This window comes from Halichoerus grypus, chromosome 5, assembly GCF_964656455.1.
Source record: "Halichoerus grypus chromosome 5, mHalGry1.hap1.1, whole genome shotgun sequence".
Lineage (NCBI taxonomy): Eukaryota > Metazoa > Chordata > Mammalia > Carnivora > Phocidae > Halichoerus > Halichoerus grypus.
This window is the reverse complement of record NC_135716.1, coordinates 56,052,514-56,079,462: the sequence shown is the minus strand read 5'-3', so window position 1 is coordinate 56,079,462 and position 26,949 is coordinate 56,052,514. Positions and strand designations below refer to the sequence as shown.

Genomic DNA, 26,949 nt, shown 5'->3' with positions numbered 1-26,949 from the left:
ACAAGTGGCAGAATCAATGGTGTACAGTTATTCAGCAATGGAATTCATTTCACTGGCTTTGGCTCCTAGCCAGATCCGCCATCTGTCTCTAGCTCTCCCTCTCCCCCTCTCTCTCCCTCTCCCTCTCTTTTGCTTGAATTTGTCCTACATTTCGTAATATTACGTGCCTGCCATCCTTATCCTATGCCAGAGGTACACCACCAGTCTCACCCCCATTCCGGCGTGGAGTTCTCTGAGTTCGGTGGCACTTGGGATATTCCACTTCAGTGCCATGGGAAGAAAAGGGTAAGCAAAAAGCAAAAGGATTAATGCAAAAAAAAAAAAAAAATATATATATATATATATATATACACATATATCTGATGTTCTGGTATCCAATTGCTCCTGCTTCAGCCTTTTATCCAAAGCCTGGAGATGGATCTGCCTCATCCAGGAACTTTTCCTGCTTCGTTAGAGTATCTTCGTTTTCTCTATCAGACGCTGGCACTCGCCAGCGCACGGCTCCATGGAATGCCTGCTGTTGGACACTTGCAGAGCTCTGCCACCAAACAACCTCCTGCATTGGAAATCGGGGGACTCCTCCAGGATCTTATGCGTGCTTGCTGTTTGAAGCTGCAGAAAAGTGAATAATCAATTAAGTATTGATTTCTTGTAAGATTTGGTAAATTTCAAAGGCAAGACAAAGAGGATGGCTTAAGGAAACACTGCAGGGACTTGGCGTAAATTAGACAACTAACGGAAGCGCAGAATAAAATAACACCTCAACTGAAGATTTCCTTGGAAGAATTAGCACCAGCTATTGGAAGACAATGGTGGATTTAATCAAAACAGCAGGCATGCAAGAATTTTACCCGTGAACCAGAAAAAGGAGCTAATTATAACCACCTTTTTAATGGAGTTAATTTGACTGAATGGATGCAAATGTGCTTTATTTATGGATGAAGAAGCAAGCCTTACTGCAATGATCTTGGGATCATCGTATCTGCTAAGCTTTGCAGCTCCTGTTACCTTCAGTACATTTTTATTTCCGGAGAAGGTATTTATATGTAAACAACAGCTAACCATGCAAAAGATTCATCGGAACAATATCCTATGGTATTTGAGATATAATCATAATTTTGCAGCCTCTCAGGGTTTCCCCTAACTTGGGGGTTTTGCAACCTTTGCGTGCAATGGGTTATGGTAAACAATAAATGAATGATGTTAAACTGTTGTGATTTTTCAATGTGTAGTGTATTAATTTTAGCTTTCTTAACATGTTGATTCAGAATTATTTGGCAATTAATCCATTCGGAAAGGAAGGGAATTGTTGGGTGGGGTTTTTTAAATGCATCTGTAGTCTTCTTAGAGATCGGAATGTGTAGGTCCCACCAGCCCATGAGCTCTATAATTATAAAAGAATGGTAAAAATTTTTGACAATTTGAGAAATTGGTTTTATAATGGGAACAATGTGTTATAATCAGTAAAAGGAGAATTGTTATGTTTTCTCTCTGGGTAGAATGTTCTTGAGTGGTTAACTCCTCTGTTGCTGATGAGAAGTAAATATCTTATAACTGGCAAGAAAGAGAGATTGTAATGACAATGCTTTGTTCCTATGCATCCTCACATTTCAGGCTGAAGTGCATTTTAAACATTTCCTTCTATTTCTATTGTTTTCTTTCTCTATTTTTCTTCTTTTCATTATTTTTTGCTGTCTTGCAATCTACGTTCCCTGAGCAACCATAGGAACCAAGTTACATTAAGCTTCAACACAAAGACCTTGTAAGAATAATGAATCCTCATTTGCATCGACATTTGTATTCAGATTTGCCAGGCTATAAACTTGGCAGATCAAGCGGAATATTAAGTAGAGGCTTCCATGGTAAATTGTGGCTCTTGAAATTGCTAAGCTCCCCCCCTTTTTTTTCTATCTGTGGTGGCAGGTGAAGTCTCATGACTACTTGCTTCTTAAGAAGCACATTGGCCCCTTCATCTTTCAGTATCTGATGTCAATTTCAAGCAGAAGAGGGAAAAACCAGTAGTAGGTATTCGAGCTGAAGGTACAATATGACATGTGGCCAGAACATTAACTAAAGGCCGGAGACCATGAGAGAGGCGTCTTTAAGCAATTGAATGGTATAGGAAAATTAATTATCATGTGTGGGCTAAGGTTTGATTTTTCTGGCATATTCAAAAATATGTTAATCTCACAAAAGCTCACACTCATTTTTAAAAACTCCTAAAGGTGACGTAAGAGGACCAAGGTAGCTCTTTACTTGTGAAATACCTGCCATTTGGAGTCATCATCACTGGTCTACTCATGCCCATTCTTGAAATACGTAAAATGCCTTTCTTTGCTAAGTCACTAGGGATAGACTGACTCAGTCCTTAGCTTTGCTTGATTCTGAAGTGGTCAAGTAGGAACAGTCACAGTTATTCCTGCATAAGTTCAGAAATATGACCTATAAGGGCAAATCGCCAATATAGTAAACAATGGGGTGAAAAATGTAGACTTTAGTTTCCATGTTTGGTTCAATCTATGCAATGCCAAACAAGTGAGTAATTGGAAACATTTGTGCATGACTTAATTTTTCATACATTATCCCATTGTTTCAGAATCTTGTAAACAGAGTCCAAACCTATGACCTATTAACAAACTCTCACTTCTTACAATTTTCTTTTTCTCTTAAGGACCCTTCACTAGTGGGAAGCAATAAAATGTATTAGAAGATCAGCCTAGCAACAAACTTACAACAGACATCTTAACAATGGCTTTCCTTTTTAAATCTGTTTGTTTAAATTTAAATAGTGTAAATGATGAAATGTAGACTCGGTCTGCTATAAAGACTTCCTTTATGGTATATCACAAAGAATTGTGAAATTTTAGGAACTACTATAAGTAACTGACTTGACTCTAAGTTGAGGTAAGCTTTAATTGTGTGTGGTGAAATGGGAGAATGTTTCATGAAAGATGCTGGACTTTTCTTGGAAAACGTGCACCAGTAAATATTTAGACTGAAGGATAACATTTCATAAGCTTTCATAAACTTGTAAAAATATTTATGAGAATCTTGCCAAAAACATGTATATTAGTATGATTTATATTAATATACTACAATGTAGCATATTCTAAAGTAGGTATTAGATATTCTTAATAGTAACTGGATTTTAGAATCTGAAAAGTAAGATGCAAATCATGACTTTTTGAGAATTACATGCTTGCATTTCACAATCTCATCATTTTTAAGAGAAATAAACCATTAGATAATTTAATACTAAGCACAACTATACTGAAAAACAAGAATATATCACTAAGTGGCAAAATTTTACTTTTATATTTATTCTTTAATATGAAAAAGATGGAAGCATGGTAACTACCATAAAGTTGTCTTGACCCAAAGCAATCAAGGATAAATAACATTAAATAGAATTCTTTTCCTGAAGGGCCTTAAGGATACCACATTATGATGAAGCATAACTGTAAACTCTATATCAAAATGCAAGCAAAGGTTAGAAACTGTTACGTTACACTAAAACAATGTCAAGCTAAGACATCAACGCATCTTTTTTTTTTAACATACTTGCTATTTCACATAAATCTGAAACTCAATTTAATAGGTTCCAAAATGGTATTTTTACTGTTGTGTATGGGTGCGGGGATATGTATTGACCCCTCTTTCATAGAAAGAACAAAAATACATTTAATTGTACTGCAAAACACATTTTACGTATATATTCAAATAGGACTTAGAGAGGAAGAGATTTATATTTATATCTTTCTTCCATGCTGCCCATCAGTTTGAAACTGTCTTCTTTAATAAATGCTAATGATTTGGTTGATTACGTTTGTGCATGTACTTACCATGCAGTTTTGGGAATCAACCGCTGATGAATCTTATCAAGAAGAGAAATTATAGCATTAGCTCATTTGCTTTCCAAACAGCAGGAGTGAGAGTTCTATCCAAAATGATATTAGAGATATTGTTTTAACATCCATGCAGAAAAGTACATACTATTTCTGACCCACCTACACGGTGTTTCTTAGACAAGGGTCACATTTATTAGAAAAGTTCTCTTCTTTCTGTGTAGGAATACAACTGGATGTATATTCTAAATCAGGAAATCAAAACTAAAACCACAAACAAATGGAAACACTTATTTAAATTGAAGTAGCTTATCCAAGTTTGAGAAGGGAGCAAGCGGAGTTGTAAAATCTTTTTTATTTTTTCCCCTACAATAGGAAAATAACAAAATGACATGTGCTCATGTCAATTTCATTATGTTCTGTTTCTATTAGAGGATTTCTTACTAACTGGCAAAAATGCACATTACCATAGGGTTTTTCCCACCATAACTTATATAAGCCACTGTTATATTAACCAGCAAGGTTGTTATAGCCACAGACACAATGCCCAAAGGACAGGCAGGGCTTCCCACAGCAGGCTAGTTCTTGTCTTGTATAGATTAGAGCAGCAGAGCCCTGTGTGTGTTATCCTGAGAAATTGGGCTTCACTGAATCTAAAATCAGCATGTTTCATTGGTCTCTTTTAGTAGGATGGCTGAGGGATTTGCCATATTCATGAGGCACACAGAATTGAGACTTAGGGCACACCGTAGAGCATGTGTGTTCACGACTTGACCTTTAAAGTCAGTTCGAGGTTTTCACTTCTGCCTAAAAGGGAAACAACCAAAAGATCATCTTGATTACATTTTCTTCATCTTCTAGCCAAATAACGGAGGGCAAATTTATAGAACCATAGATACAGACATAGGTATAGATTTATCTCCTTATATTTGAGAGGAAAGATTTGGATCTATGTAGAGATACATATCGATTTATGTAATATATATATATATATATATATATATATATATATATATATATTGCTTTCCTCTCTGATTTTAAAGTGTATGCATCATTTTTGCTTAGTTCATAACCACAAACTCTTTCCATCAAAAATAGAATATATGTGTAGGCATATATGGCATAAATATTTGTTTGCATATACACAACAAAAATATGTTTCAATAATAAGGATGGACAAAGGATATATAGAAACATCATGAAATTAAGAGATAGGAGAAGAGAGAAAGCAAACCAAATATATAGCATCAGTGAAATATGGTATGGTATCACTTGATGGTTTCTATACTTAAGTAAAAACCAGGGTTTGATTTTTATATTTAAGTATTTAGTCAGCTCTTTTTATAGATCATTCATAGTAGAGGCCATTCCAAGAGTGAAGAGAAAGGCTTACTAATATTTCAGTAATTTGGAGATTATTTGGGGGATTTTTTTAAATCATTAAATAATACATGATATTTTGTGATGAAAAAATGACAAGTGAATTAAATTAATGTACATTTAACTCTTTGCCTTAAAAGTTTCTTTGAATACTATAGTTACCTAGCAATAAATTGGAGTGAGATTTTACTCAAATGCTATCTGCTTTCTTGCCCAATGTTAACGTAAAAAATTTTGCACTTGATCTTAGCCAAAAGGCCGAGAAGCGATAACGTAAAAAATTTTGAACAATAACTCAAGTAGTCTGTTTTATAATATCTCTGTTTGGGGATATACTAAAAATTGTTAAGCATAGTTTAACACTCATCTAGGTAACCATAAGGAAATAAATAGAAATTCCTTTTTCAAATTGGACTTACAGTCATTCTTTTCCAACTACCTCAGGTGTAAGGTCAAATATCTCTCCCCTTTTATTCCCTAAAAAAACTCACCTAAATCCAGTTTGATAAAATAATCATGAAGTGGATTCTCTTTCACCTGTTGGATAATCTGACATCAGTAGGCAAGCCTCTATTTCAGGACCCACTTTTAACTTGCTTCTCAGAAAACAAATCTGTTAATTTTTTAAAGTTTTGATTAACCTCCAAGATAGTGAGCTAGGTGAACTAGCTATCATTTCAGAGGTGTGTGCCCTAAATTTTAACATACCATGCAACCAACTTCACAGTTTCCAACTTCACAGGATGCTATGGACTCTTGTCTGTACAGATAATCATTTCTCATCTGACTCAGTTTTACATCTTCAACCATAGCTATGCCTTTCATCCCTTAGTCCTCTCTCTAAATGAGTTTATTTTCTTCCTCCTGAGCTAAACTATTTACTCTTTTGAATATTATTTCATAGTGTCCCTTAGTCTTCTATTCTTCTTACTGCTATTGATGCCTAAAAGCACCCTTTTTTTGCTTTTAAAATTCCCTTTCATGAAACTTTTACTAATCGAGTAGATATAGGGTAACATTATGTCCTCCATTTTCAAACAACAAAACTCACAGCAATCATGAGCTACATGTTCATGATATATTCATTCATTTGCATCTATCCACGTCATTATGGTGGCTATGAGATTTTCATATATATTAGTCATAATGCCCCCTGTGTGAATGTCTGTGTGCATTCAGTTATTCTTCCAACCAACATAGATTTATTAAGGCCCCATTTGTGTCATGCACTTTTGTGGAAGCAATAAGACTATAAAGATGAACTAGACAGATGGGGTACACAAAGTAGCAAGCAAAGGGAAAATCTGCCTCGGAAGATACACAAAAAAACTTGCAGTTAGGAATTTTGTCATTCTTATGCATCTGTGAATGGCCTTTGGGGAGTCAAATTACAATTTAAAATGTTTCCTAAATAGAATATAAACTTTCCATTCCAATTTGATTTCGTAATATTATGGTGGTTCAAACATCCCTAGCAATCACAGATTAGAACAGACATTCTGAAACTTTTTGGTCTCAGAATTACTTTGCACTATTAAAAGTTATCAAGGTGACAACAGCTCTTATTTATGTATATTAAAGTTATTGATATTTTGCATATTAAAGTAAAACAAATTTTATTTCTAAATTATTTAGTAATTCATTAAAAATAACAACTACAAACTAATTAAATGTTAACATAAATAATATGCTACACTAAGATAATCATATTTTCCAAAATTAAAAAGAGCAAGGAAAAGGGTATTGTTATATGAATCTTTTTAATATGTGGCTTAATAGAAGATACTGAATTCTCATTTCTGCTTTTACATTCAGTCTTGCAATATATTATTTGGGTTGAGGATCTCAGGAAAACCAGCCCCTCACAAATCTGTAATTGGGAAGGGGACAAAAACGTTAAGTAGACTTTTCATCTAATTGTGGATATTCTTCTCTGATATACATCAAATATCGACAAGTAGTAGTTTCTTAAAAGTTGCAATATGGAATTTGAGAACATATCAACAAGCTTTCCATTCTTTTTATGTTAAATTCCATTCTTTATCTTTCATTCCTAATAGATCTTTGACTGATGCATGATTTTATAACATCATGAATTAATCTGTTGGAAAATATTGGTTCACTGGGTTATGCAGATCTTCCGATTATTGACACATTTCATTATACAGTATGGAAAAATAATCACACTCACTAAAATCACTATCGTGATTCCATTAGAAATTTCAGTATTGGGAATCTTTCCAGCTCATAATGGCAGATAAAATTTTCCAAAATTCTAATATTCCTTGAAAGCTAAAATTTTATCAGCAACAAATATTAGAAGTGGTTTCCCTTGGTGTTACAGACTCACTTTGTTTATTAAGGATTGACGGGTTTTTTTGTTTATTTTTTTTTTGTTTCTGCTTTAGGTTCAAGAGTATAACTCTGAGGAATATCATGACTGGTGTGTGGTGCTACTTGATTCATGCCAAGAAACCAGGACTGCTAAGGCTCCAGCATTGTGTACAAATTTCAACCCACATGAAAAAAGAAAATAACAACGGTATTATTATGAAAATAGCTTTGATTTCAAGGACTTTCTGAAAGTAGCTCAGGGTTTTTAGAGGTCTGGGGACATCCTTTAAAAAAACACAACTCAGGGGCGCCTTGGTGGCCTTGGTGGGCCTTGGTGGCTCAGTCGGTTAAGGGTCCCACTCTTGGTCTCTGCTCAGGTCATGATCTCAGGCTGGTAAGATCAAGCCGAGCTCCCTGCTCAGCGGAGAGTCTGCTTGAGATTCTCTCCTTCTCCCTCTGCCCTCCCACCCTGCTCATGCTCTGTCTCTCTCTAAAATAAATAAATAAATAAATAAATAAATAAAATCTTTTTAAAAAATTAAAAAAAAAACACTGCTCAAAGAACCTAAAACACAGCTGCAGATATTCAGTAATCATTATTTGATATTCAGTATCATCTAAGGATTGACTAGGATTCATTACCAACTACAATAGCAACACCTAACATATCTAAATGGCTTTGTGGATAATTTTATGTACATATTATTTTGTTTAATCCTTCCAATAAGTTATCATTAAATTTTAAAAGAGAAAATTACAGCTTTATTTAATGACTTTTCCAAGGTCACAAGACCTGTAAATGACAAAATCCAGATTTATATCAGGTTTTATGAAGTCCAGTGTTCTCATTATACCATAGCTGTTTAATATAACTCTTTTACAGCCTCCTCTAAGTAAGGGAATCGTGAATAAATCTTGTGTCATCTGCTTGATGGCCAGGCTCTATTTAAGCGCTATTACAATTACATGGATATGTATAAATCTTATTCCTATTCCAAATCCTTCATGGCCTGGGAAGTCCAATTTCATATCTATTTAATCACAATCCAAAACTGCGCTACAGTTATATGATGCCCCTCAACATACCTAGTTAGTTTTCTTTAACTGCTATAATGCCTGATTGCTTATTTGGTCATTCTACTGGCTAAAATAATCACTGACCATTTCAGTGGATCACTGACCAGTTATTCCAATCTTCCAAATGAGCTTATCCAATCAGTCTTGCGATCTAATCAACTACATACAGATCATTGTTAACTGTGCTAACTAAAAAGAACTTATCTAAATCTTAGGAGGCCACAGGAATTCAGGGAACAGTTTAAAAAGTAATTCCTGAAACTTATGAAGGGTTCTTGTATAAGACTTTTTAAGTCAGACCAACAGAAGCCCTTGGATCCTTGCCTTGATGCTAACAAATTAGCTTTATGAGTTAAGGGAATACTCAGCATCACCATGCCTTGGTTCTCTTGTTTTAATAAGAGGGAATTACTATATGACCTCTTGTTTTGCTTACAATTTTAATGTTGTATGATTTTTATATAGAAAAAAAAAAGCATTTCCCTTTTTGGCAGTCATGATTTTCTTCATTTGTAAGTTCTCTTTTCATGCCAGTCTGTCTTCACACTCTATGCTGAAAGTCTTCGAAATCCAATTAATTGCTCAAACTTATACATAAAAGGTTTATAGAAGCTATCTATCTATCTATCTATCTATCTATCTAACCAGCCATTTAGACCCCTTAAGTATGGTATTTAATAAAATCTACTCAAACTCTTTGTGTTTTCTTCCACTAAACAAAAATTAAATTGCTTTTATAACATTTATGTTATGATAAATTTGGGGCGGGGCTTATAAAGATTGATCTCCTCCGCTAATGATTAATTATAATCCATCCTGAAATATTAATAAGTATCCCGTATGAGCTATGTTGAGGGAGGGAGGGGAGAGAAGGAAGCTGTAATGTTTGTTTGCAATTACTGAAATTACAGAAGCAAAGGTCTTCCAGAGACAGAAATATAATCACAATTATCTGACCTGTAAAAATGGTTTTTATTTCTGCAGCCAAGGAACAGCAAATTATTGGCATTGGGAGTCCTTCTTATAAAGGCTTTTTATAAAATCCTCCTTTGCATAGCTATATTTTTTATTTACTCTACAGCATTCGTCCCCTTCTATCTAATATTGAAATCAGAGACATTCTATTATCACTGAGAGTGTGTTTTAAATAAACTGCACTGGAACCTGGGCTTGGCAGCTTGTAAGCCACCTGAGTGTGGTCAGGTGACTTGTCCTTTCTAAATCACCATGGAAGAAAATATATCAGGTGTCTCCTGACTGCTGAGGGCCATGTGGAAAGTACATGCATGCCTCCAACACTTGCTTAATTCAGCCCTGGATGATGAGAAGTGACAGCACAAGAAAGGGGCTGGCCGTAGTAGGCAATGTATGCACCCCGGAGTGGGCATGTGTCTAAAATTTAATTGCGAAGTGCCTAAAAAGAGAAATAGCATTTTCATTTACAGAGTACTGTGAAAACATGGTCATGGAAAACATTAAATAAAGGTAACAATAGCTATTATTTCTATTAGATACATAAAGCAAAATAAACAGTGAGGGGAGGACATTGAAGGGCCACCAACAGGAGACTGTTCAAATAAATAAAGGTGTATCATATAATAGGATACTACTGAGCAATTAAAAATAATAATATAAAGCTATAATTTGTTTATATGGAATAATTGCCAAGATATGTCAAATGAAAAAAGCAAGGCACAGAAGAAGATATATAATATGCTCCCATGTGTGTAAGGATATGTGCATATGTACATTTAAATATACAAATGACAGAAGGATTACAAGCTGATAAAACAGTTGGCTCTGAAGGGGGACAGTATTTACTAAATACACTTTTATGTAGTTTGCCTTCTTTTTCAATATGAGTACACTAGTTACACTAGTTTCAAGATAAATAATAGTTAATTTTTAACGTAAAATAGAGATGATTTATATATTTATAAGGCAAATCATTGACATGCCCTCCATCAAACAAACAAACAAAAATTGACAAAGGATCAGTTTTATCATGAGTTTCTTAGCATCCTGTAAAACCAAAGAAAGGCTATTTTTAAATATTTCAACTCATGAAGGCATTAATTCAGAAGAGACAGAGCCATTAACACAGAACAGAGAGAGCCAAAATACATTGTTAATAGGATTGCCAGATAATATACAATAGTTTTATTTGCTAAATCTGGCACTTTCAATTATTGAAAAGAGAAAAGTGTTCTGAATTCTTATAATACTATGTGTATTCGATGCCAAACACTGACAGTTTGCAGATAGTCAATTTTCTATTATTGTTTAGGTAAAATACATTGACCTTATAACTGAATTTTTTAATAATATTTTTGAAAAGACACAAAAAATAAAAATGTTTCTCCCTAGTTTAAAATACTAACATCCATACAACATGGGATGTGGCTCCAATCTATTCTTTCACATTAATGTTCCAATACTTTCTTATAATACCATTATATTACATGCAAAATAAGCCTATCTACCGTTCAGTGAACATGACTTATTCCTGAACATTCACTCCAACACTTCCTCTTTTCCCTTCCTGTCATGAATCTGCAATGTCCTCATGAGATCTTCTAACTGCTTCAATGAAAAGGTTCTGTTCATTTGCATACAGCTTTTTTTACAATGTCTTTGCATATACATATCAATGTCCCCGATAGATAAATAAAAGCGCCATGAAAGTAGGAAGCCATCACTTCATCCACATCTTTCATCTTCAATCACTGTGTGTGCTCCAACAGCCTGGCCTAGTACTTTACACAAAAGGTATATCCAACAGAGTCCAATCAATGTGTGGGTGAATGGCAGGAGATAGTCCAGTCCCGCTGAAGATTAAACTCTAGTTAACTTGGAATCTCATAAAAAATAATAATAACTATCTTCATCCGACATCATAATCCCTCTTTATAGTTGAAAATAATTCCTAAAATGATCCTTGGCCATATTTTTTCCTGGCTTAAAAAAAAAAAAGTTAAATTCCATGTCCTTTACTTAAGATTTTCATTTTATTTTTATATCCCTTAATCATTCTTACATTGCTTATATGAACCTTTAAGTTCTTGAATCGTCCTTTAGGCTGGGGAGTGCAAAGTTGAGCATTATATTCTAGCAAATCAGAGCAGTGCTGGATGATTTCCTTCTTTGTATTAAAGTCCTTTGGAATCTTCTTAGTATAATTTTTTACAAAATGGCATATTAATTATTCTTTAGACCTATACATAGTCAATTTCTATATCATGCTTGAACAATTTATTCCTAAGTGATTCTCCCTAATTGATGCTTGCAGATTAATTTAGTTCTCTTTTTTAAGCAAGGGCATTTGATTGTTATCCCTAAACTACAAGGGGATATTTGTCTATTACCTTGAAGCTATTATAGAACACCCTGGGCATGCAATTTATCCTGCCTTCCAGTCAATGATGTTTAAAACAATGATTCTCAAATCCCAGATTGGTGCTTCATGATGACGTTTCCACTGCTCCATGGTGAATTAGAATAATAAATACATTGTAATGAGCTTTTTTAATAAAGCCACCTTTGTTCACTTTTTTATGTCTTCAAATATTTATCTCATACATGTGGTAGTAGATGGTAGTAATTATTTTTCTACTGGCACTAAAATGCCAGATACCTTATGTGAGGCCCCTATTTTGTTTTATTTTTCTTTTTTATTCTATAGAATACCAACTTTGAGGACCACTAATAATAGCCATAGAAGTAGCAATAAGAATAGCCAGCAATTAAAAGTTGTTTATATGCAAAAAAAGTGTTCTAAGAACTTTAGATGTATTAACTCAATGCGACAACTCTCTGAGGAACTTACTACTATTGTTCAAACATTAGATTTTGGAAAGTGAAAAAGAGAGAAGTTTAAAAATATGTTCAAAGTCACATAATGAATTAACCCAGGAAAGGGCATCCAGAGGTCATGCCCCGAACCACTGTATGAAAGTGAAACCAGGGTAAGATTTTAAGTCAATTTTTATGGCCTGATACTAAAATTGAGCTATTAAACCTTTAAAATTCTACTGCGTAGGCATGTAATAATGTTTTTCTACATATTTTTGTTCACATTTTTAAATCTTTCAGGTGGGACAGAATCCAAAAAGACACTAGATTTCTATCCATATCTTTAATATGCATGCCCACCCCACAATGTCATGTAGAAGTCTCTCTCTTCTAAAACTGCATGTTGATCTTTAAGATAATTCCTTCAAGAATTTTCTCTATGTACAAAAAAAAAAAAAAAAAAGAACTTCAGCTAGTCTGAAGAAAACTAGAAATGTATCCTAAGGTTCTAAAATTTGCACACATAAGCTTTTAAAATAAGAATTTTGAAAGATTACCATATCATTAGCAAAGACTGAAAAAAAATAGGGACCATATAAATGTTACATCAAAGCTGCAGAGCAGGGGCACCTGGGTGTCTCAGTCAGTTAAGCATATGCCTTTGGCTCAGGTCATGATCCCAGGGTCCTAGGATCGGGTCCTGGGATTGAGTTCCGCATCGGGCTCTGTCTGAGAAACTTACATAGGATGAGACATGAAAATGTGGAAGGATTTGAGGTGTGTGAAGAACAGAATAAGTAGGATGCAATATATAGTTAATGGTTAAAAGAAGTGAGTACGGGGCGCCTGGCAGGCTCAGTTGGTAAAACATGTGACGCTTGATCTCGAGGTTGTAAGTTTGAGGCCCACATTGGGTGTAGAAATGACTTAAAAAATAAAATCTTTAAAAATAAATAAATAAAGAGGTGAGTACAGAAAATGGGAGAAGAAATATGAAAGAAGATTGAAAATTCACAGAATTGAAGAAGCATATTAATAGTCAGATATAAGAATTACACATTGCATAAATTAAAAAGCCCACATTCAGATATATCTAGTGAAACTCATAATAAGGACAAAAAATATTAAAATTAATGAGAATAAAAAGACTGATTCAATAAAGAAGCAACAATTATGCAGATAGCAGATTCTCAACCGTAATAGCAGAAGCAATAACAGAAATGACAATTTCAAACTGCCAAGAGCAAACAAATATCATATGAGAAATTTATGCCCAGATAAACTACCATTCAAAAGTAAAGATGTTTTTACACAAAGGGATATAATTTTCTGCAGAGATCATCACTGAAAAATTACTGAAGTATATACACTAATTTAAAGGGAAAAAGTGAACACAGAAGAAGGTAGAATACATGAAGAAAGGTTTAGAAAAAAAGAAAAAGCTAAATAAACACTAAAAAGCAGTAAAAGTAACAATTGCTTAATTTAAAAATAGTTGAAACTGTACAACCATGATAACGAAGGATGAGAATGAGAATACCGGGTATTAAATTTACGATCTTCATGTTGCTCACTCTGATTGGTTGTTCACTGCTGTCTCTTCAGTGCAAAGGAAGTGGTAGGAACTCAATAAATATTTGTTGAATGAATTACAGAACCAATGTTTCATAGCCAAAGGTAGTTCTAGATACAATCTCTAACTATGCCCGTCAGATTCTGAGAATACCATGCAGTTTGGGGATCATCAAAGATGTGCCAACAGGCTCAGTGTTTGAGGTTAGGCAGGTTGTTACTAAAAAGTGTTCCTAAAAGTGTGGTGGTCCTTGATGTGCACATTCAGATCTGCTTTTGCAGGAACATGCTGCACTAGCAGATTCTGCGGACAACCTCCAGGTGCCACCCGTCTACTCACCTGTGGCGTTAACACCTGAGCTATGTTACACATGGCCTGCTCCCAAGCTTCACTGAGCACAGCAGACGGAGGTCCTAGAGCAGGCCAGGTCTGGCCAAGACAGGGCTACTCAAGTGGGTAACCTTTGCTCTGGGCCATCCCAGCAACCTGGCCAAGATTCTCTGAGTCTCACTGTAGACTGAGGCTCATTCTACCCAGTCCTTCTTTCCCTCTCTTCTCTAAGGTGTCAGACATGCATTGAGGTCTGAGGTCTTTCTCTGCCTTTTCCTGCTCCCTTCCCCTTTGTTTCACAGGAATTTCCAGCAATCTCTTTCACGTGCAATTCTATCTGCCTTTTGGAGGAACCAAACCGGCATATGAAGGCAAGAGGGTGGACAAAGTCAGGTCTACCGGATCAACAGGATGGTCTCTTCATCTGAAAGAACAGTAGTCATGAATAATGATTGTGCACACCCAGGAAACAGACTTCTTCAGTAGAAAACTGTGGTATATCTCTTACTCATACCTCATTGCCTTAACTTTAGGAGAGCTGAGATGTCCTTTCAGGAAACGCAGTCTCCCTGGGCTAAGACTTGCTTATTTACTTACTCAAAATATCCTCTAAGTTGGGAAGATGGTTCAGTCTTAAGAACCTTAAGGCCTATTACCTTTCTGTTTTCCTTGGGGATCTATGGCAATGGGCTGCACCATCTAAAAACTCTCATATACTGACATCTTTCTTATGCATTAAGATTATGGACACTGGTCAAATCTTCTGGCCCATTCCAAATCTTGCCAGCCTCTGGTGAAATCATCGTATTTGTGAGTCATCCCTACAACACACTAGCATCCAAATCCCATGCCCCTTGTCTCTGCTGTGATGTAGTCACTCAGTGCTGTCGTGACATCTGGACATACATTATCTCTGATACTTTCAATCCAAATTTCCCATTTCTGAACTCAACCTCTTTTGCCTTCAGCTTGCTAACATCATCATGGCACTGCACCTGTTCTGTATTTTTAGTACCTCCAGCCATGCACCCTTCTGTATTCTTATATGCTAGTACCCTGTTGTCTTCACTTCCTACTCCATCTAGCCTGTATTCTATAGAGAGTCATTTCAATCATTCTCACGTTTTGGGTATTTTATGTCCTCGAAACATACAATAAACAGCAAATTGAGTCACGGTAGAATAACAAAGTATTAGTAAATAAAAATAAAAAATGTGGGATTTGTTCTCTTTTGTTTTTGATCACAATGGGATAATAGCATCTTGAGGGTTTAATGGGAGGTAAGAATCACTAGCCTACATCTCATCTTCTATGGAAAACATATGAATTTTTTTCTATTTCTTACTGTCCAAAACGATATTATTTTCTTGTCTGTAAGTTCCATGTATCTTTACTGAAAAGCTATTATAGTTTATACTATGTCAAATTTAGAGTCTAGTGAAAAGTCCCATGGACAAGGAATTCTTCAAGATGTTTCTAAGTTGTAACTTGTTTGAATATTTTCTCATTAGTTTTTTTTAACTCAGGTTTCTTTCTACCATTTCCAGAAGATGCCAGGTTTAGTTTTAAATTCTTAACTCAATCATTAGTAGAGATAGAGTTAGTTAAAAATAAATCACTGGAGAGCTTTTTTTTTTTTTGAAGTGCCTTTTTTTCACGCACTTTGTCAAAGTACCAAAAGTTGATTTGACATTTTTATAGTTGCATTTCTCTCTGGTGTATTACTGGACCCACAGGACTGGAACACTGAAAGTAAAGATATCTCTTGTACTATGCTTATATGACTAAGATAAAAATACTGTCCAAAATAATTCAATCTCAATTTATACACTTTTTCACATTAGTTCAGAAAACATTGAAAAGCCATTGAAAATTTGTGGTCACTAAAGTGGCTCATATTCACCAACTTCTTGGAGTTTATTTCATCACATAGAGAAGCACATCACTGTTAGAGTTATTTATGAAAATTCTAGTTTGCTAAGGTCAAGGTACTCTAACAATGGAATATTTTTAAAGCATAGGTTATCCAGATTTCATGAGCTATTAAAACTTGCTATTTCTGTCCTGCCTCTTCTGACTTTAATTCATAACAAGCAGAGTGGCTATTGCTCTGTCCCTTTACATCTACTGCCCCCAGTAAAATAGCTAGCCTGGGAATTAGAAACTTCTCAGAACTTTTAAATTTTTTTCTACAAATTATAAAGTAAATCTTATAACCTCCATTAAGGTAATTTGGTAACCCTAATACATGAATGGAAGCTTTTATTTTCTTTAAAAAGAACCCATAGGTAGCAGGAAGAATTAGTCATACTCTTAAAAATATATTTTCTTAAGATTTTATTTATTTATTTGACAGAGAGAGACACAGTGAGAGAGGGAACACAAGCAGGGGGAGTGGGAGAGGGAGAAGCAGGCTTCCCGCAGAGCAGGGAGCCCGATGCGGGGCTCGATCCCAGGACCCTGGGATCATGACCTGAGCAGAAGGCAGACGCCTAACGACTGAGCCACCCAGGTGCCCCTATACTCTTAAAAATATAAGTGAAATTAGCAATAGTCATATTTGTTCTGGTTAGAAAAGTGATGTTTTTTCTGCACACCTTTCTTTAATAGAACATTATAGCTTTATTCAGTAAAGTAAAGCTAAGGCTCATAACCAAAGGCAAAACCTCCAGATATAGAAGATCACACAACAAACACTTAAAAGACAAAGTCTTGTTCCAGGGTGTTCAGCCAAGAAACATGTGGAGTCCAGATTCTTACTTATAAATTACCTCAGATTAGCTTTTGACTCCTATGCCTAAAATCACCATTTTTAAGGAGGTCAAACTATATATACTGTTACTCTCAGTCATATGATAGATACCTAAAATAATATCTAAAGGTAGATCTTACCTGAAAACTTTCACTTGCAATTCAGTTTTATCATGTATACAACTAAAAGGAAAAAAATCTCCAAGTAACTGCCCATGCAGCCTACTGGGCTGCAAATGTTTTACTGCTAAGAGAATACGTAAGAACTTTTCCCGACTTCTGATACATTTTTATAACCCACACACGCAGAGTGAATCCTTGCTCAGAGAATCACCAATGCAGAGTACACAAAACCTAGATGCACTTACCACACTATCCTTAACCCTGACTCCAGACCTACTCTTGTCAGTTACAGAACAAACAAATAAATAAACTGAAATTTCCTCTATTGCAATAGCCTTACAGAGTCATGTCAGAAGGTCTCAGAAACTAGTCACTAGATTAAAGAAAAAAAAATGGTTGATCATGTGGTATGTGGTTAATCTCATTTACAAATTTTATACTTTTTGGGGAAAATCCTCAGATTTTCCAAATCAGAAAAACAAAGTTTTAAAAAAAGTCATCATGGGCACATGCATTTCTAGAATAATTGTGGTTTCTATTTGTATGAAAACCTAAACTTATTTGTCCCAAGTTAATACATTTGGTAGAGATTTTTTAAAAAATTTATAAGGAGAAAATTGTGAGAAAATTCTTACACTTTCTATTTCACAGTATAGCATATTTTCCTTTAACTGCCTTTTGGGTCATCATTTTACCATCTGAAACATCGGATAAATTATACATTCATTCCACCTTGTACATGATTAGTTTACCAAATATGTGTGTAAACAGCCAGTTAATCATACTTGCTATGAATTATCATTTATCTATTTCATAAAAAAATAAGTTCCTACACTGTACAAAATCCTAATTGGAAAGTCAGACCGAGGTTTCAGTGACCAATAATTTCAAAAGGATAACATTTGGGGCTACTGAGCAACTTTATCCCAAGAATAGCTCTTGTCTCTTGCTTCTGAGTCTGTCAACATTCCCCTGGCTATCATCAACTTTTTTAAATCTTTACCTTATCATTTGTTTGTTGTCTTTCCACTAAATGTGAACTTAGATTGGTGGGTGAATAAACTGCCATGTTTAGCAGTAAATGCAGACTTTGGTTGTGGGCTAGATGCATGCGTAGCTGGTTAGAATTAAGGAAAGACACAGGTATTAGATGAGTGAGCCTGGTAGTAATTTAGGTTAAAGGATGGTAAATAGTACTAGTATGTGGTATGTAAATATTTGTTTTGCATCCTATACTGCTCTAAATGTTCTACATATATCAAGTAATTTAAAACTCTACCAGGAGGCAGGTATTACCACCATTTGCAGATGAGGAAATTGAAAGATGGAAGTTACTTGAGCAAGAACACACAGCTAATAAGCTTTCTTTTCTTTAATCTAGGGACTAGTTTCTGAGACCTCCCATCATGTATTAATGCATTTTCTTTTTTTGTTTGTTTTTTGTTTTCTGAGGGAGAAACACACTAGAGCATAATCATATTACAGAAAAGACGATGGATTTGAACCTAGGCAGGCTAACTAAAGAGCCCATGTTCTTAACTCCATGAGACTGCCTCTCAAAACCAGACACTCATGAAGGTTTCCAGAATGAAGTTTTTCAGAGATAGTTCTTGCCACATTTGTTGTGCAAAAATAAACAAAACAAAGGAACAAACAAACAAAAAAGCAGCAACAGACCCATGAATACAGAAAAGAAACTGATGGTTGCTAGAGGGATGGGGGCTCCGGAGGATGGGAGAAATAGGTGAAGGGGATTGGGAGGCACAAGCTTCCAGTTACAGAATGAGGAAGTCATGGGGATGAAAGCTACAGCATAGGGAATATAGTCAACGGTACTGTAATAGTGTTGTATGGTGACAGATGGGAGCTACACTTGTGGTGAGCAGAGCATAATGTAGAGAGCTGTCCAATCACTATACTGTATACCTGAAACTAATGTAACATTGTATGTCAGCTATACTTCAATAAAAAAAATATTGTAGCAAATTCGACCTTTGACACCTCTCCCTTAAATTCTCAAATCCTAGGCACCATTTTAACCAGAAGCATGAATTCATGATAAGGAACAAGAAAACTGTTTCTTGTTTCAATTAGAAGCTATGTAACTAGAAGCCAAAGAGAATTTTTAAAAATAGTTATTTCCAGAAATTAACATAAAACAAGTTTATTTATCACTTTTATTTATGATTTTAAAATCTTCTTAACAATGCTAAGTCAATATGGCATTTTATTTAACATTGTCAACTAAATAAAAGGAAGGTGCAACCCCTTCCTTAAGCCAGGCTGAGTGCAGTGGTCCAGGCATACGCACTAAGCACACCTGTGGAGGGTAGAGTATGGCCATCTAGAGAGGCCATGCTGTGTCTCACAAGCACAGCTACCACTTTGCTCTAAAAAGATGAGGTTATCTGGAAATCTAGGCACAGTGTTGATTTTTGGTTTTTAAAGCTGGAAATCCAGATTTATATGTGAAATCTGATGATTTTAAAATTTTGGTTCAAAATTTTGAAAACACCAAGAACGATAAACATAGGATGTCTATCAAACTAAAAAGGATCTTCGTCTTTCATATTTCCAACTATGTTACATTTTTTATGGATTCACTGACTAATAAGTCTTGTTCCTTATTTGGACTTTGAAAAACATTACAAGAAATGACTGTTACAGAAGCATAGAAACATCCAGTACATACCTTCAAATTTGACAAAACCCATTTTATCCATTTCTTATTGCTGCTGTAACAAATTACCACAAATTTAGTTTCGAACAACACATATTCATTACCTTATAGTTTTAGAGGTCAAAAGTCCAAAATCAGTATCAATGGGCTAAAATGAAGATGTTGCTAGGGCTACATTCCTTCTAGAAACTCAGTGCAAGAAGCCCTTTCTTTGTCTTCACCCACTTTTAGAGGCCACTTGCATTCATAGGCTTGTGGCCCCTTCCTCCATCTTCAAATCCATCAATGTAGCATCTTCAGATCTCTCACTGATTCTAACCTTTTGTGTCCCTCTTCCATTATTTAAGGATCCTTAAGATTAACAGTGGAGCCACTTGGATAATGCAGTAATGTCTCATCTCAAGATATTTACCTTAATCATATCCGTAGTCTCTTTTGCCAGGTAAGGAACATATTCACAGGTTTTAATGATTAAAACATGGGGAACCTGGGTGGTTCAGTCAATTAAGCATCCGACTCTTGATTTCTGCACAGGTCATGAGATGGAGCCCCGAGTTGGACTCCAAGCAGGGTGTGGAGCCTGCTTAAGATTTTCTCCCTCTCCCTCTGCTCCTCCTGCCTCCTCTCTCTCTCCACTTCAAAAAAAAAAAAAAAAAAAAAAAGGACATCTTTGGAGAGCCATCATTCTACCTAACATATTCATCATGTATTAATGCATTTTCTTTTTTTGTTTGTTTGTTTTTTGTTTTCCGAGGGAGAAACACACCAGAGCATAATCATATTACAGAAAAGATGATGGCTTTAATTGAGGAGAAAGAAAAAGAAAAAAAATGTGTCTTAACTGAAGAGCACTGAAGATAACCCCTAGTAACTTCATGTATCTCCTGATGGTAAGCTTTTCATTGATTTTATATATTTTTATTTATTTTTATTTTATATATAAAATATATAGTACATATGTAGAGAGAGAGAGAGAGGTTGAGAGGGAGAGAGTCATTCAGCTATTCATAATAGGAAAAGTTCAAAGAAATAAGAAAATAATAGATGTAACTCGGGCTTTACTATCTGCTATAGACTGAATGTTTGTATCCCTCCCAAAATTCATATGTTAAAATCCATTCCTCAATGTGACGGTATTTGGAGGCAGTGCCTTTGGTAAGTGATTAAATAATAAAAGCGGAACCTTAATGAATGGAATTAGTGCCCTTATAAAAAAGTCCCCAGAGAATTACCTTGCCCCTTCTACCACGTGAGGACTCAGAGCCAAGATGGCCATCTATGAACCAAGAACCAGGCTCTCACCAGACAGAATCTGCTGGAGGCTTGATCTTGGACTTGCCAACCTCTGGAATTGTGAGAAATTTTATGTGTGTTGTTTATAAGCCACCTCATCTATGCTATTTTGTTGTAACAGCCCAAGTGGACTGAGAGGCAATCTAAGGCAGAGGAAGGATAAACTGGATATTTCCAGAGCTGGAACAATTAATAGAGATAAGCCAGATATTGCCTATTGTGCTTACTGACCTCTCCTCATCCCCACCACCCCCCGGCCCAGTCATTGTTTCAAGGATGACACTGCAGGGATGACACTTCATTGGAAACTGCAGTGGATGCTGTGGGGCATGAACTAGATGTCTCCTTTGAGGACCAAAGTATCCATGTCCCCAGATGCTGGGGACATTGCCTGTCTGTGACATAATGGTTAGTCCCTCCTCAGGAATTATCCTTGGCCAAGGAGAGATGCCTTACTTATTTCGCCTGGAGAAGGGGGAAAACCTGTGGAAGGGGAGAAATCCATAACTAATGACTGGATGATGTAGTAGACAAAGTGATGGTTCCCTTTCCCCATTTGGGACATCTCTGAAGCACCAGCTCAAGTCCAGAGCTCTTTATGAGATCTAATATGGCCTTTCTTACAAATGCATTACAATTCCACTCCCCCCTCTGCCTGTTCATGCTTCCGTAACTCCCTCCCAAGACTTATTCCTCAAATCACTTGTCAATAAACATGCTGCATGCATTTCTCAGAGTCTATTTCTCAAGGAATCTGAACTATGACAGAGATGTTCCTTGATAGAAAAACAAATAAGTAATTAAGATATTCAGTTTTTCCTGTTTGTTCACATGCATTTGGATTTGAAGGAGTTGAGAAAGGTTGGATAAACAACTGAATTAAAGACATTGATTTCGAGGCTTGGAAACTGTTAGAGAGGCCCAGTTCAGAATTCTTTAATCACTGACCCAACCTCTGTACCAACATACACACACATACATACATACACACACACACACACACACCTGTCAGAAGTCACACCAGTTAAAAATCTGAAAGAATAAATTAGGTCAAAGATATTCAAAGAAATGATTTTCTTTCTGACTTGGCTTTCAATTTTGGTTGCAACTATTAATATCAAGCAATTGACGATTTAAGAAGAAATCGAGCTGAAACAAATATTTGAAGTCAGGGAATCATTCATTTTGTGAAATGACAAGTTAAAAATTTAACTCAGTGGATGGGAATGTTATGAATTATCAGTCAATTTGGTTATATTGTTGTTACTAATTTATCAATATTGTTCTTCTCTGTTCCACTTCTTAATTACTTTACACCTGGTACATTTACAGGGCAAAAGCTTATTGGTGGGTGGGCAAGACTGTTTTCCTAAAATTAATTTTGACCATCTTGCTTTCAGAAAGTATGCATATTATTTAGAAATCTGCAAACCTTTAGATTTTTTCTATCCTCCTCTTCCCATCTTTTCATGGAATTTCATTAAGAATTACTATGGGGGCGCCTGGGTGGCTCAGTCGTTAAGCGTCTGCCTTCGGCTCAGGTCATGATCCCAGGGTCCTGGGATCGAGTCCCACATCGGGCTCCCTGCTCGGCGGGAAGCCTGCTTCTCCCTCTCCCACTCCCCCTGCTTGTGTTCCTTCTCTCGCTTTGTCTCTCTCTGCAAATAAATAAATAAAATCTTAAAAAAAAAAAAAAAAAAAAAAAAAAAGAATTACTATGTATAGTATAAATATATAATAGTATAAAAAGTAAAATTACACTTAATAATAAAGAGGAAGCCCTAAGAGATGTGAAGAAGATGACCTTATTATGGGAGTCTAAATCAGCTTTTGAAAATTGCCCACCATACAATCAACTGGATTGCTGCCTGGTTGATGCAGCAGATCAAGTAAGATAAATGTAAATAATCAGTCTCGTATTTTGATGATTTAATAATGAATATGACCAAATATACCACATTGCAAATGATTGCTCAGAATTTAATAATTTTGTTGTTTGGGAGTTAAAAAAAAAAAAAAAAAACAAGGAAAAAAAAAACCTGACCATGTATTTTTGTTTTAAGATTTATTTATTTATTATGAGAGAGAGAGAAAGAGAAAGTGCATAAGCAAGGGAGAGGGGGAAAAAGAGGGAGAGGGAAACTTCAAGCAGACTCCCTGATGAGTGTGGAGCCTGATACGGGGCCAATTCCAGGAACCTCTGAATGTGGAGCCTAATATGGGGCCAATCCCAGGACCATGAAATCATGACTGAGCTGAAATCAAGAGTCAGATGCTCAACCGACTGAGCCACCCAGGTGCCCCCTGACAATGTCTTAATTGAAATTTACTAGACAAAGTCTAAGTGACAAAGTATCAACATTTGTACTGATATTGTTGTACTGATATACCTACAACCATTTACTAAGTATTTGTTATCTGCCAGATACTTTAATAAGCAACAAGAGACACAAAGTCTCAGAAGATACTATTCTTAGCTTATAAGGAATAATACTATAAAAATTTACAGTATAATACATGTATGTTGCACATAAAGATATCAGGAAAGGGACTCCGGGGGCTCACAGAAGAGAGACCAACGTTTCTTAGGAGAGTTGAGAGAAGAATGGAGTAGGATGAGTGGGAATTTGCCAGATGAGTGGGAGGGTAGGAATTTGACCCTAAAAATGGTTCAGAAGGGCAGTTTTGGAAGTCCATCCAGAGCAAAGAGAGCAAGGGAAAAGATCAGAAATATATTTTGGAGTAAACACATGAAAGGTTTGACATACCTTGCTAAGAACCTTGTGTTTTATCTTGCAGACAACAAAGTGGCCCATAGTAGCTTAAATGAGTTAAGGGTATTCAGTGACTCCTGAGCCTAGGGGAAAAAAAAAAAAATATGTAGACAAAACCCTATAGGGGCTACAGAGCAAGGACTTTTCATAATAAAGAAAAAAGAGAAATTTATTTATTACTTTTCTTTTTTTTTTTTTTTTAAAGATTTTATTTATTTGACAGAGACACAGCAAGAGAGGGAACACAAGCAGGGGGAGTGGGAGAGGGAGAAGCAGGCCCCCCGCGGAGCAGGGAGCCTGATGTGGGGCTCGATCCCAGGACCCTGGGATCATGACCTGAGCCGAAGGCAGACGCTTAACGACTGAGCCACCCAGGCACCCCTATTTATTACTTTTCATAATAAAAGAAAGAGAGAGAGACAGAATCAATCAATCCCTGGACCATGTAGTTATTCCATAAAAATTGTGGAATACATAGATATACTTTGGCAGATAATATCAATCCATCATGTGTACCATGTGTAAAATGTAGATCAGATGCATAATATTAAAGCCTGATATTTATATAGATCTTTATAGTTTACAATCTGTGTTCATACTTATAATCTCACTTATTTATTAGAGTTTCTATAAAGGAAGGCACTCTCTCCAGGTACACATGGAAGTCAGAGAATTCACTTGGAGTCACCTAACAACTAAATGACAGAGCTGAATTCTCAACTCAGTTCCTAGTCCCAAATTCCAGGTTCTTTCTATCAAAGCAACAATATATACACAAAGAGAATACATTCAGGAAAATTTTAAATGTGCATAAACTCAAATTTAATTATGTAAGCCAGTGCCAGGTACTCGGAGCACCAAAATGTGAGCAAAGGAAGGAGCAAGAAGAGACCTGGGTACTTTAATAAATGGAGCAAATAATTCAGAGTTCTGTACATCGGTCACTAGAATTTGCTCTCTTTGTGGAAATAAAATTGAATCTTCTATGTCTTTACTTCTCCCCATCCTCACTTTCTTACACCAACTCTCTTTAGTCCACATTGATGAAACATTATTCTATGAACCCTGCCTCACAAACAGAACTTGAAGCTTCTACACACACACAAGGAGAAAGAGAGAACTCAAAATTCTCAAATTAACTCGACCAACTCTTTCATTTTTGTAATAAGAAAAACAAAATCCAGGCTAATGGCTTGACAGATGTGGCACCCTCACTGGTGGCCCAACTGAGTCTAAACCCTAAGCCTGCTAACCTTCCACCCATGGAGGTTTCCACAGCCTGTAGCCAAAAATCATAGGACATATTCTGCCAAGAAGGAAATTGAAAGAAGGACGGATTCACAGCAGTGCCCATCTGGGACTAGGGAAGGAGAGGGAGGCAGTCTACTGCCGTGCTTCCCAGACTTTTAGATTTCATGGAGCAGTGAAATTTCAAATAAATACATAAGTTCCACTGCTGGGTTGCCAACATTTTAATTTTGCCAAGAAAAGACATTTAAAAACAAACAAAGGCAAAACAAGTAGAAACTGCTTTCACCACCATTTCACACAAGAGCAGACACCGCCACACCGAAGTTTAAGACACTTTCTTTTTTAATGAAATAAAGTCAGCTCTATGAAAAATTCACCTTTTTGTGGCTTTTCTTCATTTAGCTGAGGACGAATGCGTACTTCTTCATGGATCAGCCCCAGGCTGATGGCCAATATCTAAGGACTACCAAAACGTGGGAATAAGCCCTCTAAACTGAGGGTCAAAGGACTGGTCTTAATCTGTCTCTCAAAGACCGTGTGGCATGGCCCGAGTCATTCCACCACTCTGGAGCCCAGACTTTGCACTTTCAGAAAATGATGAGGAGCTCTGCAATGCTAGTCTCCAAAGAACACTTAAGCTCCTGAATCAGACCAACTCTACAGATGCTTTTGAGAACCTCGGTCCTCTTTCTCAGGTCTCGTTCACTCGAGCTTTGGGAGAAAATGCCAGCAGGTGAGGACTGTTTGTTCGCCTAAAGCTGTTCTACCTGGCATTGGACATTCCACATATATCTGTTAGTAGCTTTTAAATCGACTTTCATGAGAAACAAAATGGCCAGGTTTGTTCGTTTTTAAATTATCCACCATCCTACTTTTGCAGTAACTGATTGTTCCTCGTGCCACTATTGCTACTATCTTGGTAGAGGAAAAGAAAGAGAAGGAAGAAGAAGGTGTAGGGAGCAGACAAGAGGGGTAGTGAAAGGAGTGGGGAGGATGAGTCTGACAGCATGAACCTTACCTAAAAGCAAGATACAACGGGCACACTGTTCTTCAGGAAATGTCCCCAGCCTCAAACACAGTCACTGCTGGTCCACTCAACCTTCTGTGTGTCCATAAATAAGAAAAAGAGAGCAGGAAGGGAACTTTACAAGCTATCAACAGAGGAATACTATTTCACCCTTACAGTCCTGGCGTCTACTTGGGAGACTGGAAACCTGCACCTTCAGTTCAACCTTTAATGAAGTCTTGAAGAGCTAAGTTAGACTCTTTGGATCAAATACCGTTTAAAAGTTGAGAGAAGAAACCACAGGAAACCTAGAAACAACAAGGTAGAAGCAGATTTAACTAAGAATTTCCTTCCCTCGGTCTGTTTTAGTCACACCCATAATATAATTATAACCTAGCATTTGAATTTCATTACACAGTGTTGAGAAACACTGGATTTTATAGTGAAGCTGAACCAAAGACAGAGCTTTATTGCCAGTAGTTTTTGTACTTGTATCGTGAGGACTGAATTTCAGAGCAGGCAAACACAAATCTTGGCTAAATAAGACAGAATGAAGATGTTTACAGTCATGCCAAACATAGACATATTTGCACAAAAAATGGTACAAATAACCAAATGTTACAAATTTGCTTAGGCAAATAGTAAGCTCTCAATAAATGTTAGGTGTTACTATCATCCTCATCTTTGCAAAAAAAAAAAAAAAAAATGATTCAATATTTTTTTTGGCTTCCATGCCTATA

At 36.0% G+C, this 26,949-nt stretch overlaps 1 long non-coding RNA gene across 2 annotated transcripts; it reads left to right on the top strand.

Moving 5' to 3' along the window:
- On the top strand, positions 1 to 26,329 carry LOC144381848 (uncharacterized). 2 transcript variants are annotated; one of them, XR_013447850.1, is made up of 6 exons: positions 7 to 285; positions 394 to 1,036; positions 7,634 to 7,767; positions 20,233 to 20,327; positions 20,640 to 20,775; positions 25,606 to 26,329. It is a non-coding gene; the product is annotated as an uncharacterized LOC144381848 (long non-coding RNA). The 2 variants fall into 2 exon arrangements; XR_013447849.1 differs by lacking the exons at positions 7,634 to 7,767; positions 20,233 to 20,327; positions 20,640 to 20,775; positions 25,606 to 26,329 and having other exon boundaries at positions 1 to 285; positions 394 to 1,213.
- Positions 26,330 to 26,949: the final 620 nt, after the last annotated feature.